Source organism: Lepidochelys kempii, chromosome 6 (genome assembly GCF_965140285.1).
Source record: "Lepidochelys kempii isolate rLepKem1 chromosome 6, rLepKem1.hap1, whole genome shotgun sequence".
Taxonomy (NCBI): domain Eukaryota; kingdom Metazoa; phylum Chordata; order Testudines; family Cheloniidae; genus Lepidochelys; species Lepidochelys kempii.
In genome coordinates this window covers 61,245,624-61,261,845 of record NC_136385.1, presented here as the reverse complement: position 1 = coordinate 61,261,845, position 16,222 = coordinate 61,245,624, and the positions used below count along the sequence as shown (strand labels likewise).

The following is a 16,222-nucleotide window of genomic DNA, read 5'->3' as shown; positions in this document are numbered from 1 at the left end:
TGGAACCCAAATCCTTCAGAGAATGTGTAATAAGGAACTGTCGGCAAGTGGAATGAAGGACTGAGAGGGTTGAGAATCAGCTGTGTGCTAGAAATATTAGGGTGTTCACACACCAGCAAGGAAGTCCTTTGTTACCCAAAAGGTGAATGAGCTGGTGGGATGTGACACAGAAAAAGAGCCAATTCAACCTGATAAAAGTTAAGGTAAAGAACAACTAGTCTGGCAGCACCTACATTCTCATAATAGTAGGAGATAGGCTACAAAAATATCTTCTCCAAGAACCAAATTATGTTAACAGACTTAATCCTGGCAACCCCAGTCAGAGGAGATTCCTCCAAAGGCTCAAGAGAGCTAAGAGAAACTGCAACTTTGAGCCCTGCCAGACTGAGAGAGGTGTAGAACTATTCATTCTGGGATGACAGGAACGCCTCCCAACTGCTGAACAAGGTGACTTGTGAATTCCAGAGACTGGCAGCTTGGAAAAGACATGATAGAGATTTTGGGGAAAGATTGCATTTTGGAATGTTTGTCCTCTTCTATGCCGTTAATAAGGCAAGTAGGATAAACCAGGATGGTGATAATATTGCCATTACAGGAGGAAGTTCTAGAACTGTTCTGAAAGTTAATGCCTGAGTGATTGAAACAGAGAGAGGTTGAGGCAGAAGGGGGGAGGAATTCATGCATGTAATTCAAACTGCCAGTCTCCTATGCTACTGGCATGGGTGACATCCGATGAAGTGAGCTGTAGCACATGAAAGCTTATGCTCAAATAAATTGGTTAGTCTCTAAGGTGCTACAAGTACTCCTTTTCTTTTTGCGAATACAAACTAACATGGCTGTTACTCTGAAACACATCAAAGGGTTCTAAACCTCATGCGAAACAGTGGTAGGGCAGAGCTGTAAAGTTTCCTGACTTGTGAAATAACTCTGGTTCTGAAAAGATCCAAGAAATGACTCAGTAATGGATGGAGTTGGGGAGTGACTGCTGGATATCTGTTTGGTCACGAGAAAATAGCTGCTGGTGGGAGTGGGTTTAGTCCCTAGATGGATAATGGAAAAATCAGTGAAATCCAAAAGCCAGAACCCTTTTTGGCAGTGCTATAATAAGCAAATAATTCTCCAACTGTTTGGTCTATAGTCTGTTTGACCTCCAGGGTTCTGCAGAGCCCTTTGTGAATGAAATGTTGAGACCCAAGTAGTGGGGTTTTGAGGTCTGGAAGTAGAGAGTAGTTGGGTCTGTCATAGGACTTGCCATAATTGATTAGACTAGTGGCCCATCTCATTCAATATTGAGAGTGGCCAGTGTCAAATGCTACAGAGGAAGTTTCTTCTTAACCCTGGGCAGTTAGTGGTTGGCTTATGCCCTGACTCATGAGGGTTCTCAAACTCTTCATTATGTGAACCTCTACAGAGAGATTCTTTGAGATACCTCTGGTGTCCTCTCCTCCTATAGGTGATTTCATAACCCTCCCTCCGGCAACTATAGCAATTGTTTACAGGGGGAAATAAATATTGCAATCTTTAATGTATTTTTAGCTACTAATATAGTTTGGCAGCTGGGATCTAGAAGGAGACCACACCATGTGTCTAACCAGTGGTCCACCCAACACAATAGGAGTACCATCTCACTGAAGCTGGACAGCCTATGTCCTTCATGAAGTGGTATGCACAGTTGTAAGGTTGGAGGAGTTCCTCTGCCTATGAATTGGGGAAATGTCTCTCTGAAAGGTAGATAATTGGAAAGGTCCTGGGAGTGAAACCTTGGCATCAGGAGTCCTGTAACTGGGGAAGTTGGGAAGAGAAGCATATGTGATGGAGCAAAGTGCTGCCCTTGTTCTGTTGGGATGGAATAGGAGTTGTAAAGCAGGAAGGGGGCTCCCTGTTTGAATGGTCAACAAATTTCATTCCCTAAGGAGGGTGATTAATGAAATTCATTAGGACACTCCCCACTGCAGGGAGTGAAATACATCTGAAACACCTCCTAGCTCTGGTCTTCTGTCACAGCAGCATGTTGCTCCCTTACCCAGTCATCCAGCTTGGATTTAGCAGTTGTCCAATGTCTGATAAGGTCTCCTAATAGTGTAAGTTGGAAGAATGGTTAATTATTAATTTAACTTGACTGTCTTTTCATGAGTGGGAATGAGCAGTGGGTGACTTTACTGTTTGCTGTCCCATGCTGGTTGGGAGGCTTGGGGTAAACAACATCTGAGTGGAAGAGATAGATGGTCACTGTATCACGTTGCTGAGGTGACTGGCTAACTTGCAAGGTAGTTAGTACTGGGTTAGAGTTAGGAGACATTCAGTTGTGTTTGAATTTTTAGGGATTGAATCACTTACATTCTGTCTTGCAGGTGATGTCCTGACTATGAGTTCTCTGGCTGATGTTTCCAGAGGCTGGTGGTGACAGCTCTGGACCACATTGTACAGAAGTAATCTTTTCATGTTTACCTCTTTTCAATTGGTGGCTCATGACCACTCCACTGAGACACATTAAATGGTACTGTGTGAAAGTCATTTATCATTTTGGGTGGCCATGTAAGATCTGTCCCTGAGATGTTTAGTTGCAATGCTGTGTTTGTGTGGTAGGAAATAGTTACTGGTTGCATTTCACAGGAGCTTGTAACGAAGCAAGAAAAAGCCGCTCATGGCTTAAAGTAAAAGGCATTTCTCTGCAGTATCCTTCAAGAGTCGCTGAGTGCTTTGTATGAGCTATATGTTATAAAATGGTTTATGCTTAAGAGAAGGCAAAAGCTGCAGCAAACCTAATGTCAAGACAGCAGTATGTCTATTAGCAATAGGAAGTACATTCTACATGCAGGAAACATAATTCTCTTACTCTCTGGAACTCAAAGGTTCTATGTAGGACGAAGCAAGTAGCCAACTGAGTCTGGCCTCAGTGAATGAGTGTAAATACGTGGTGATAAAAGATTGAAGAAGCTGGACCTCAGCCAGTGAGTACCTTGGAGGTACGAAACTAAATATTAAACCTGATACAGAAATTAATGGGCCCCAGTGTAAGTTTTTGAGTGATGCATTCTACGGAGAAACTGTGAGGATGTAAACTGTCTTATTCAGGATCTAATGCTATCAGAAACTCTTGAGAAGAGAGTGATGATAGTTCAGCCTTGAAGACTAGGGTATTTCAGGCATGCCAAATTCTTCTCTGAAGGATAGAGGTTCTGGTTCTAGAAAAAAGATTTGCTCATTGATATTGGGGTGGAGGGATAGCTCAGTGGTGGTGGGGGTGGGGGAGGGATAGCTCAGTGGTTTGAGCATTGGTCTGCTAAACCCAGGGTTGTGAGTTCAATCCTTGAGGGGGCCATTTAGGGATCTGGGGCAAAAATTGGGGATTGGTCCTGCTTTGAGCAGGGGGTTAGACTAGATGACCTCCTGAGGTCCCTTCCAACCCTGATATTCTATGATTGTCATTGGATTTATAACTCTCCAAACTCATGATGCTTGAAGACTGGTTTGAGAGGCTGGTATTGTGTTGGACTGCTTGGATGGAGAGTATCCCTTGGCAAGCATTTGGAGCCAGCTAACAAGACCTGGGTTAAAAGAAAAAAAAGGACTTGTGGCACCTTAGAGACTAACAAATTTATTTGAGCATAAGCTTTTGTGAGCTACAGCTCACTTCATCGGATCATCTGATGAAGTGAGCTGTAGCTCACAAAAGCTTATGCTCAAATAAATGTGTTAGTCTCTAAGGTGCCACAACAAATTTATTTGAGCATAAGCTTTTGTGAGCTACAGCTCATTTCATCAGATGATCCGATGAAGTGAGCTGTAGCTCACGGAAGCTTATGCTCAAATAAATTTGTTAGTCTCTAAGGTGCCATAAGTCCTTTTTTTTTTCTTTTTGTGGATACAGACTAACATGGCTGCTACTCTAAGACCTGGGTTGTGAGTCATGTGACATTTAGTTGTATTTGGCACAGTTAGAGTGACAGTGGAGGCCTTTTTAACTGGACCGAAGTGAGATACCTTGTTAAAACCCATATAACAATGCAAATTTTCTATCATTCAGTGGCAACTAAATGTAGAGAAAAGATCCATGAATTGTGCACTCCTACGTCAAGAGAAGTAGGGAACTAAAGAACGAAGGAGTTTCTTTTGGTTCTTTTAGACTCGTCCAGACTCTTGGATTTAGCTCTTTCCAGGCAATGTGTGGAGATGGAACTGTCTGAACTTTTGAGTGACTGACTTTATTTTCCTCTAAATAAATGGGCCTTGCCACACCAGTTATTTGGAGCAGCAGGTTCAGCTGTTGCCTAGTTGATACGGAAAACTTCTTATATTGTTTTTATATAGTCCATCCCTCTTTCACACTCCACACTTCCCTTCGAGCCGTTGCAAGGCAAGATTGTTTTCTACAGTCTCTTCTCCAGGTGCTTTGTCCAGTTTAGTCTTAAGTAGCTCAAGTAATGGGACTTCCATCCTTTCCCTAGGGAGACAATACCACAACCTAATGCATCTCACAGTCAGGAATAGGGAATGTTGCTGTTCAGCCTAAATGTTCCCTTGCTTTATTGCACTTCCTTACTCATAATTTTATCCCTGTGATCACCCTGAATAATCCCTCTCCTTTATTGGTATTAACCTCTTCAGATATTTGTAGATGGTTATTGCTATGTCTTCCCTTAGTTGTCACTTAACCCAAGCTATATACTATGTTTTTTCTCTGAAACCCCTTCAGCACTCTGATTAATTTTGTTCTAAGAATTCCCTCCACTTTCTCTACATTTTTCTGGTGCTGAGGTATCTAGAATTGAATATTTTATTTCAGATCTATTTAGGGAGGGACCTCTCAGGTCCCTGATGCCAGGCCTCTGCATATGTAGCTCATATCTATTTTCTGGCTTCAGTATTGTACTGTAAACCCATGTCTAACTTGTCCATTGTCTCGCCTTAGTTTCTCTAAGCATTGCTGCTTTCCAGATTTTTACTTCCCTCAGAGTATTTGAGAGTCTGTTTCAAATTATTTTCTACCAGATGCATTAGCTGCATTTTTTTTCTAGGTTGAATCTTAATTTCCTGCCCATATTTCTAATCTTTTCAGGTCCCTTTTGTATTACTTTTCAGTCTTCAGTGGTGTTTGCAGCAAGTCCTATTTTGGTATCAACTGCAGACTTCTTTAACGTGCCATTTATTCTCCTCCAGATCACTAATGAAGATATTAAATAAGACTTGATCTAACACTGTTCCCGATGGCATCTACTAGCACTTCCACCCCCCCCACCCCCCCAGCTTGACATGTTGCCACTTCTCATTTCCCTTTGTTTGTGGTCCTTTAGCCAGAGTTTGATCATGTGGGTTCATAACCAAGACAAGTTGAATTAGTTTTGTGAATAGGAGGACTTTATAGTGATGATGATCGACCCTTCTATAGTACCTTTCATTCAGGGATACCAAAGTACTTTACAAGCATTAAGCCTTAAGGCAGGCGTCCTGCTGAAGTAGTATATTTTACAGATGAAAAGAAATAATTTGCCCAAGATATTGCGCTGAGTCAGTGGAAGAAGTGGGACTAGAATTTAGGAGTCTTGAGTTCCAGTGTTCTCTCTCACAGGGTGTGAGTATATAACGTAAAGGGAGAAGAAAGCAACTCTAAGTCATCCCCACCTCTTGAGCATTTAGTTCTTGAGGCTTATGTTCACATTTTCCAAATATTCCCCTATCTGCTCTTTACCAATAGCTCTTTCTATAAGCTCTTCATTATTCGCTAACTGCTGGCTCTGTCTTCCACTGAAGTTGGTGGCAATTCAGTGAGAGCAGGATTGGGCCCTAAGTGTCTAGACTTATTTATTTTTAAGATCTATTTTTAAAAAGCCTCCTGTCTCTTTTCCCCTTTAGTCATTAATTCTACTCCCTCCAGTTTTTCTTATATTTGTTTACTCTTAAAAGTACTCGTAAGAATCTGTCTCCACTTCCTCTGAATCCCTTTTGTTAGCATTAACTCCTATGTTCTTTTGCTGCTCTCAAATCTTAATTGACTGCAATCTTGTTGCACCTGTCTTCCTTATATTATAACCCAGACCTGCTGAACTTGGCCCTGGATGACAGTTGTACTAAGAGTAATAGGCTGAAGATAAAAGTCGAAAAAATTAGGCAATATTTTTGATTAAATAAATAAAACAGAGTTCTGATAGTAAAGTGTGAGAGCCAGGGAAGGTGTGGAAGCCTCACTGCTGGCAGTATATAAAATTACACTTGACAAGACACCAGAAAAGTTCAGTTGAAGGTCTAAAAGGCCTTTTTCATTTCTCTGTTACAAGATCCCACAATTGCTTGACAGCTTATTTGAAGCATGGCTAGAATTCATGTTTTCAGTAAGGCTCTGGGGCAAATTCTGTAGCATGCCCCTCTACCAGTGTTTGTAGCACCTATAGGTAACTGCAGGCCTATACCAGAATAGTTTTGTAGTCGTCCCCTGTTAAGAGCTGGGCTTGGTTTTGCATCATGCAATTTGTCTCTTGAGGTTAGGGCAGTTCTCTGATCTTTGAATTGCCCTGAGCATAGTTAGGTTGGAATGAAATTCCCTTCCTGGTCTGTAGGAAGTTGTTTCCCTGAATCAGTTTCTATAGTAAATGGCTATACTTTCTTTGCTTGCCTATCTTGAGGGAGACTGAACATTTTGGATTTTTCCTCTCTTCCCCAAATAGCAGTTTTCCACTGAAGGAGAGTACAGTTAATCCAGCTTTAGAAGAGAGATTTGTTGACCATTGTTTAAACAGAGAGCTCTACTGGCAGCCAGTGGAGAAGGAACATTAAACCAACACATTCTGATGTCAGAAGGGGCATTGCTCACTGATAAAGGCCACCAAGATGTTTTAGTAGTGGGAGAAGCTGAACTAACTTTGCCTGCATGTACCCTGGCCTCCAGAGATTTGATATCTGATTAAGAAGTTTGTATAACTTTCATTCTAATGTACCACTTGTAGGGACAGGCCAATAGTTTCAAAGGCTTCAAGCACCACTGCCTCAATTTTGTGTTCTGAGGGGAGTGTCAGAGACACTCCTGCTAAAAGGATAGCTTCTCTTGTAAGGCAGGTTTTGCAGTGTCTACTTTGGGGTTTCCCAATAAGGGGTTCAGATGCTTCAAATATTTTAGCATGTTATCTCACTGTCACAGCAGTGTGACTCCTCATAGTGAGCAAAGCACTGCAGCTGCTGTGCCTCAGTTTCCCGTACTGTGTTACCAGCCCTCTCTGGTGGCTCACCCTCCAGTCAGGTCATTACAAGCGTTCAACTCCCATCCAGAGTAACAGAGTCCAAAGTCAGTCCAAAACAAATAATGAAATAAAGGACTCTTGTTCTCAGCTGGGCCTAATAATTGAACAAGGTCTTTTGATCTCTAGCCTATCAGGATCAGTGGGGTGGGGGATCTCAGCCATCACAAGTGAGGCTGGGCCTGACTCTCCTTAATGGGTCAGCTAGCCTGTAACACCCTCTCCTCCCCTCCCCCCCCCCCATTCTCCAGAGACTTTATACATATTTAGTTTTTTTCCCCTCTCCCCATAATATTTTCTTTCAGCTTCTCTCCAATTTGTTTGTGTGTTTCTAGTGATGAGATGTGTCAGACAAAAGTCAGTATGCCATTAACATTTTGCTCTAGTGCACCAAGTGAAGGTAAATGTTTTGTCCATTGTGGAGGTTGTGTGTGACACTCTGTCTTGGACCTAAAGAATGATTGTTCTTCCTAGATCCATGTGGTTCAAAACTGAATAGTTTATACAGGCAATAAACCCAGGCAGATACTGTCTTCTCTGGATTTTCAGAGCATCATATCAGTACTCTCATCCCATCTCACCAAAAATCTCTCAGATTAGCAATACTATGAAAGGTATAGATGTATGTGTACCCAGAACATAGCGATTAGCTAATTATGGGTAAATGCATCACTCCTACCCAACAAGCAAAATTGTTGTCTGCCAGTTTCTGTAGAGTCATGTTAGGTTGAAATAGATAACTAAAAAGGTGTTGTTTTTGGGGGGGTGGGAGGGAAGCAGTACCCTGCTTACTCACTTGGTCATGTGTGTCTGGGAGTAAGGAATGTGGGTACTCCTGAGGACCCACCTAGGATCCATAGCAGCATCATTACATGTGCTACCCTCAGCCCATGTCCACATGAGGCAACTTCAACCTTATTCAGGGCTTACTAGAAAATGCTACCGTTCCAGAGTGAGCTTCCACATCTTGACAAAGAGTTGATCAGCCAACTAGCTATTAACTTCAGAGGCCAGCCTCCGCAGATGGGGAACTTTTTTAAGCAACAGTCTATGGAAGATGAACCAGCAACAGATTGGAAATGAGAGTAGCCACATAATCTCTGTTGTTCTGTTCATTCCCTCTGGGGCACCTGGCATTGGCCACTGTCGGAAGACAGGATACTGGGCTAGATGGACCTTTTTTCTGACCCAGTATGGCTGTTCTTATGTTCTTGCTGAAATTGGAATTAATATCCCTACCCTTGGAAGGAAAAGGGCCATGGGAAGTTAAATGAAGCAAGACTTTTAATCTCATCTGAAAAAGGGCACCTCTAATAAAACGGGGGGCTGCAAAATCCAGTCTGGGTGATTACATTCTGAGTCCCTAAATTCCCCTGCAATGGATGTATTTTTTGTGATGGATGTGGAGCTGCTATGTAATAATCCCAGACTACTGAAATGTAATAACTTTATGAACGCTGTATGTGACCTGGTCAGTAAGGGAAAGTTATTGTATGTTGGGTTATAAGACTTTCCTCTATGAATGTATTGATCTAGCTTAATAGGGAACTGGGATGGGGAGGAGGGAAACAACCAGGAAAGCAACACAGGAGCTAGAGAAAAGCAAACCTACCAACACACATTGAGGTGTAATTACAGGACAATGGCATGCTTCCAGGCTTCAGCCTGATGTTGCACAGCTGTTTTGCCAGGCTGCGAAACTAAAGATCAACAGGACACTAAACAAGTTAAAAAGCTCTCTCAGGAGAGGAAGAGGGGATCAGTTGTCAGGGACTGTTCAAGGGGACGGGTTGACACTGAGAAGCTCTGAAGAAGTTGGTCCTGCTAGACTAACATGAGAGGAGTAGAATCATAAAACTGTAGGGCTGGCAGGGACATTGAAAAGTCAAGTCCAGCCCCCTGCTCTGAGGCAGGACCAAGTAAACCTAGACCATCCTTGACCGGCGTTTCTCCAACCTGTTTTGAAAAACCTCCAGTGATGGGGAATCCATGAGCTCTTGGAAGCCTAGTCCAGAGCTTAACTACCACTATAGTTAGATTTTCCTAATATCTAAACTAAATTTCCCTTTCTGCAGATTAAGCCAGTTACTATTTGTCCTACCTTCGGTGGAATCATAGAATATCAGGGTTGGAAGGGACCTCAGGAGGTCATCTAGTCCAACCCCCTGCTCAAAGCAGGACCAATCCCCAATTAAATCATCCCAGCCAGGGTTTTGTCAAGCCTGACCTTAAAAACTTCTAAGGAAGGAGATTCTACCACCTCCCTAGGTAATGCATGGAGAACAGTTGATCACCGTCCTCTTTATAACAGCCCTTAACATATTGGAAGACTGGAGTCAGGTCCCCAGTCGGTCGTCTTTTCTCAAGGCTAAACGTGTCCAGTTTTTTGTAACCTTCCTTCATAGGTCAGGTTTTCTAAACCTTTTATCGTTGTTGCTCTCCTCTTGACTCTCTCTCCATTTTGTCCATATATTTGCTATATGTGCCCAGAATTGGACTCAATACTTCAGCTGAGGCCTCACCAGAGCTGAGTAGAGCCTAACAATTACATTCAGTGTCTTACATATGACACTCTTGCTAATTCACCCCAGAACATTAGTCTTTTTGTAGTGCATCACGTTGTTCACTGATATTCAATTTGTAATCCTCTATAACCTCCAGATCCTTTTCAACAGTACTACCACATGGCCAGCTATTCCCCACTTTAGAATCATACAGAGGTTATCTAGTCCAGTCCCCTGGACTCATAGCAGGACTAAGTATTTAGATCGATCCCTGACAGGTGTTTGCCTAACCTGCTCTTAAAAATCTCCAATATCTGAGATTCCACCACCTCCCTAGGCAGTTTATTCCAATGCTTGACCACTCTGACAGCTAGGAAGTTTTTCTTAACGTCCAACCTAGACTGCCCTTGCTGCAATTTAAGCCTATTGCTTCTTGTCCTATCCTCAGAGGTTAACAAAAACAATTTTTCTTCCTTTTTTTTTTTAACAGTCTTTTACATACTTGAAAAATTATCATGTCCTTTCTCAGTCTTCTCTTTTCCAGACTAAACAAAAAATTTGAAATTTTTTCAATTTCCCTCATAGGTCAGGTTTTCTAGACCTGTAATCATTTTTGTTGCTCTTCTCTGGACTTTCTCAGAATTGTCCACATCTTCCCTAAAATGTGGCACCCAGAACTGGACACAATACTCCAACTGAGGCCTAATCAGCGTGGAGTAGAGTTGAAGAATTACTTCTTGTGTCTTGCTTACAACACTAATAATCCCAGAATGATGTTTCCTTTTTTTGCAACAGTGTTACACTGTTGACTCATATTTATCTTGATTTGTAGTTGTGCATTTGATTTTTCTTTCTCAAATGAAGTAAAGATAGGCACTATGTTTGCCCAGTCTTTTGGGGCCTCACCCATCTGCCAGGAGTTTTCAAAGATGATTACTAATGGTTCCAAGGTTGCTTTAGCTTGTTGCTTAAGGACCCTAGGATGAATTTCATCAAGCTCTGCCATCCTGAATACATCTAACTTATCTCAATAGTCTTTAACCTGTTCTTTCCCAATTTTGGCCTGTGTTCCTTCTTCCTTGTCATTCGTATTAATTGTGTTGAGTATCCAGTTGCTATTAACCGTTTTAGTGCAGACTGAAGCAAAATAGGCATGAAACACCTCAGCTTTATTGATATAATCAGTTATTAGCTCTCCTTCCCTGCTACATTTTCCTTCATCTTTTTCTTGCTCCTAATGTATTTAAAGAATCTCTTGTCACTGCCTTATTATGAGTTACACCTAGCAAGGGTCATGTTGTGCCTTAGGCTTTTTGATTTTGTCCCTACATGCTTGTGCTATTGTTCTGTAGTCCTTAGCAATTCATCCATGTTTCCACTTTTTGTAGAATTCCTTTTTGATTTCAGGTCATTAAAGATCTCCTGATGGAGTGCTGATGGCCTCTGTTCTTCCCAGCATTTCCTTTGCATTGGGATACTTTGCAGTGGTACCTTTTAATATTGTCTCCTTGAGAAACTGCCAGTTCTCCTGAACTCCTTTTTCCCTTAAATTTTCTTCCTATGCCACCTTATCTACCAATTCTCTGAGTTTGTTTAGTCTGCTTTTTGGATGGTAAACTCTAGGTAGATAGGTCTGCATATAGGATGGTTGATTGTTTTTTATATCTGTTTTCTCTATATAATGCTTTCATTCTAAATAAATAAAATTTTGCTTGAAGAAGGTTGCTTGATTACTGGGCACCACTATCGTTGCTCTTGGAGGGAAGAGAACTTTAGGCACTGAAAATAAGTCTGTCCTGCTGAGGACTGCAGCCCAGGTCTAAGAATGGGAAAATTGTGTGACTCTACCCCTAGAGAGGTGACCGCTTGAGGCCCAAAACCCGAGGTGGTGCTCTTAAAGAGAGCAGGAGGGGTCAAAGGTGCAGTTAGCCCACCAACTGAGTCAATATTCTTACCATCTTCCTGTAGCTAGGGGGTTTCTATGTGCTGTTAAACAGTTTCCATTTTGCTTCAGAGACAGGTGAAGTGACTCTTATGTATAGAGAGTCAATAGTGTCTGGGTCTCCTTGACAATGAAAAGTTCTAGATAAATGTTTAGCAAAGTCAAGATTGGGGATGCCAGTGTGTGTTCCTGTTGTTGTAGAGGAGTCTGCAGTAGCCCAAGTGAGTGACATTCTAATGTGGTTATAAGGGGATGTTTCTGCCTTGTTGCTTATTTAGTTGCCCGGAGGGGAGACACCCTGACTTCCGGCCCATTTCCAGATTCCTCTAGCTGATTGGGATTGAAACGTGAGACGGGTCATGTTCCACACTGATGTGCACTTGGTTAGTTTCCTATCACATATGCCCTATTTTTAGAGAGAGCACTCATCAGCAAGGAATGACGCTTCATTGAATCTCCTCACACCCACTGCACTCTTTCTACTTTTCCTCAAGGTAATTTGGTACTCTAGGGATTAGGAGACTGTTCCTCCCAGTCTTCTTGGTGTCTCCTGTTACGGGGGGAGCAGCAATAAAGTTCCGGATATGCTGTATGTGAGAGGCTAGAGCAGAGTGTTGGACATGGAGGCTGAAATCCTGCCTCATTGAAATCAAGGACAAAACTCTCATTGACTTCGGAGGGGAAGGGGGGATTTTACCTTTTGTGTTTGTAGAAGAGAGATATTGTCCATCTATCTGTGGTTAGTTCTTTTACACAAATTAATTGTGATTAGTTATGTACAAAAATTTAAGCCTATTTCTCAGTCTTGGGGGCAGGTGGTTGTTGTATCTGTACAAGGGTGCAGTGTCCTCAGCTTGCAGTGTTGTCAGGGTAAAGTGGGGTTTATAAAAGGCACTTAGCAATAACCACAAGGCCAGTAAAACAAAAGATCGCAAACCACAAAATATTAGGCCGCTGAAGATCATAAAAGGCACATGGCTCAACTATTTTTCAGTTTAGGCCAAGCAAAGCACATTTACTTGGACAATCTCTTGTCAGGGATGGTCTAGCTGTATGTTGTCCTGCCTCAGCACAGGGGGCTGGACTTGATGACTTCTCGAGGTCCCTCCCAGCCCTACATTTCTATGATTAATAGAAGAGTTTAACTTTAAAGATAATAATAAAATTGGGAATACAGCAGACTAAGTTGCAGCACACACAGTGAATTCTTAATGTTACTAGACAGTTATTCCCCTTCAGCTCTCTAAGCTCCATCACCATCTTGATATTTGGCAGCAAAACTAATGCCCCATAAAAATAAACCTCTGATTGGCCATTCATCTAAAAATAATTTGTAAAAGTTTCCCCCCAAGTTTGGGAGTTGCCTGTCTTGACGCTTTACTTGTTGTGGTTGGCAGATGCCACCTCAAATTGGCTGGCTCAAACTTGCTCTAGGCTTAGCCCTCTGTTCAATTTGTTTTTATTCTGTTTTTTTGTGGAGAAGGGGACAACACTGAAACTATAAAATCTCATCCACTTTCCTTTACCTCCCAGATTGTTGCTGTATGGGAGCAGGAAGCTGGAGGTGCTGCTGTGTCTTCCCTTAGAGCACAGTCAGAGTTCAGACTAGCTCAGATAAGTTGCCAGGTAATGTTGGGCAAAATGGTAGAATAATTGGTGCTCTGTGAAGTTGACCATAGAAAGGGGTTAGGTAAGGTCAACTTGAGAGCACAGAGACAAAATGCAATAGGTTTCTGCCTTTCTAAGTAGTGGTAGGCTGCCAGCAGAAGACGGTTTGCCCTGAATTTTCATAAGTTTCCAGTTTGAGTGTTTTTCTATCACAGTGTGGGTTGGTGAAGAGCTTTGAAGGGGGTGCTTGTTCTTGTAAACTTAATTTTGAATTGGCAAGCTGATTATTTACCCCAAATGATTATCTTCCAATAGTCAGGCAAGTTCCATGGATGACATCTTGCTTTCCTGTTTGAACACCGTCCCTGGCTTTCCCCACCTTCTGAATCATGCTCAAGTTTCTTAGCTTGGCCTCATTTTCAGGGCTCTGTAATACTCAGCTAATGCCTACATTTCTGTGTTCTTCCCCCACCCCTTTGCTCTGCTATCAATTCCCACCTCATCATTCCCTTGGTCTCCTTTTCCCACTCTCTCATCTTTGTCCCAGCGCTTTACTCTTGAAGCATTTTTTTCTTTCCTTTTTGCACCAAATGTTGACTATTTCTCTATTCTTTAAAATTCCTTCTCAGAACATGTTTCCATGAAGCCTTTTAAAAATGATGTGCAAAGGAAGCAGGGGAGGGAGGAAAAGCTTGTATGTCTTCTCTCCTCCCCACAACTCTCCTTATGGTCTATTAAAGAAGGTCTAGGAGTCTTTAATTTAAAACAGATACACTAAAAGTTCAGATCTTATCAACCCTCTTTTTTTCCTTTAAGGATTCTGTAGAGGACTAGTAGGTGTTTGACTTTAGATAGCATGGAACCCCCATTGCTGGTGTTGCTGATCAGCTCAGCGTAGGGCTGGCAACTTTTTAATCAAACAAAACTGAGCACATTTGCCCCACCCCCGCTCACTCCATCTCCCCTCCCTCTGTCACTCATGCTTCCCCACCCTCACTCACTTTCACTGGGCTGGGGCAGGGGGTTGGGGTGCAGGAGGGGGTGAGGGCTCCAGCTGGGGGTGCGGGCTTTGGAGTGAGGCCGGGGATGTGGGGTTGGGGTGCAGGAGGGCTGGGGCAGGGGGTGAGAGGTGCAGGCTCTGGGTGGCACCCACCTTAGGTGGCTCCCAGAAGCAACCGGTAGCTCCCTCTGGCTCCTAGGCACAGGGGTGGCCAGGTGGCTCCATGCGCTGCGCCTCTCTGCCAATGGGAGCTACGGAGCTGGCGCTTGGGGCGGGAGCAGTGCGTGGAGCCCCTGTGGCCACCACTGTGCCTAGGGACTGGACATGCCGGCCGCTTCCAGGAGTAGCGCGGAGCCAGGGCAGGCAGGGAGCCTGCCTAAGCCCTGCGGTGCCGCTGACTGGATTTTTAGAGGTCCACCTGGCAACCCTAGCTCCGCACTGTCTGGGTCTGATGGCCTCCTTTGTTTTCCTTCCTACTAAGTCATTCTGGAGTGCTCTGTATGTGTGAGGGGGGGCTGGGACGTCTGCTGCAAGTGTTCAGTATTGCCAGCTCATATGTTCAAAAATCATGCATCAGACCCTCAAAATTCATGAGATTAGTTTAAAAATTGAGATATTTAAAAATTAATAATCATGTTGGTTTTTGCCTCCCTTCTGATTTTTCACCTGGAAGAGAAGACCAGCCCCTTCCCCAATTTGTGCGCCATCATCTTAGGTTCAAAACTGAGCTTTAAATATACCCCCATACACAAATGCAATCCTCCCTGTTCACTGCTCAAAGGGGGCTCTGTTTATCCCCTCCTGTTGCTGAGGGGGTGGGGAACTGCCACTCTGTACCCCTCCCTAGCTTGGCTGCCCCACTTGATCTCTCTTGCCCCTCCTATACTTCCCTTCCTTTCCCCTCACAGCTTCCTACCATTCACATTCTCCTTTTCTGCCATGTTATGTTCCCTAAGCACAACCCTCTGTTGCTCGGGCTCCCCACATTCCCCTGACTCCATATAGTTTCCTGTCCCATTTCCAGTATTGCAAACCCAAATGTTCAATATCATGAGCTAGGCCCGTAGAGATCATGAGACTTTTATTTTAAAGTTTTATTTATATTTCTCTCCTGGTTTGTAAGCTCTTAGGATGCACTTGAGTCTCATGTCAACGCGTTTCTCCCCAATAGGTTAGAAACTGAGATGCTCATGTAATTGAGATGCCAGGAGGGCTTTAAGTAAAATATCAAATATTACAAGTGTAGGCAACACTCTGTTATGTAACAGATTCACCCTCCTTGCTGTCACTATAGTTTCATTCCTGCCTCCTCTGCATTCTCCTGGGAGATGGTGACCATCTTTCCTGGGGACAGTGTCACTTTCACAGGCAAAGATTAAAGGGACATGATGGCCAACTTGCTGAGGGCAGTCTGTGGTTTCATTTCCCATTATCATCAGTGAGACTGGTGGCCATTTTGGATAAGGATAAAACTTCATAAGATTGAAGGCAGAAATCAGAAAATCATGTGATTGTTTAGCACCCCGCACAATATCGCAAGACTTGGGATAAAATTGGAAGAGTTCTTAATTCACAAATCATAGAAATTAAAGATGCAAATGCCTATTAAGCCATCTTGTCCACCCATTCCTTCGGGTCTAGTCATGGAATATTCCCTATAGTCTGTTCTCTATGGCTTTTGTCTTCCCATCTCTGGTCCTAGGTTGCAGGGCTTCCACCTTATCTCTTGGAAGTTGATGCCAGAGCCTCACCCATCTCACTGTTACAGATCTTGTGGAAGATTCCACCCATGTTTACTTCTGTTCCGTTTTCTCTTAAATGGGTCCCGTGTTCTTCTCTTGTTTCCATGAGCACCACAATGAGGTGCGACAGCAAACGTCAGCAGATGAATTATAGTGCACTGTTTTAAATCCATAGAGGTCTGCTCTTAGATGAACTA

The 16,222-nt window shown here is 43.0% G+C and overlaps 1 protein-coding gene across 1 annotated transcript in view; it reads left to right on the top strand.

The window, feature by feature from the left end:
- The window catches only part of LRP4 (LDL receptor related protein 4), a 104,794-nt gene that overhangs the window by 31,705 nt on the left and 56,867 nt on the right, over positions 1–16,222 (top strand). The window lies entirely within an intron of this gene.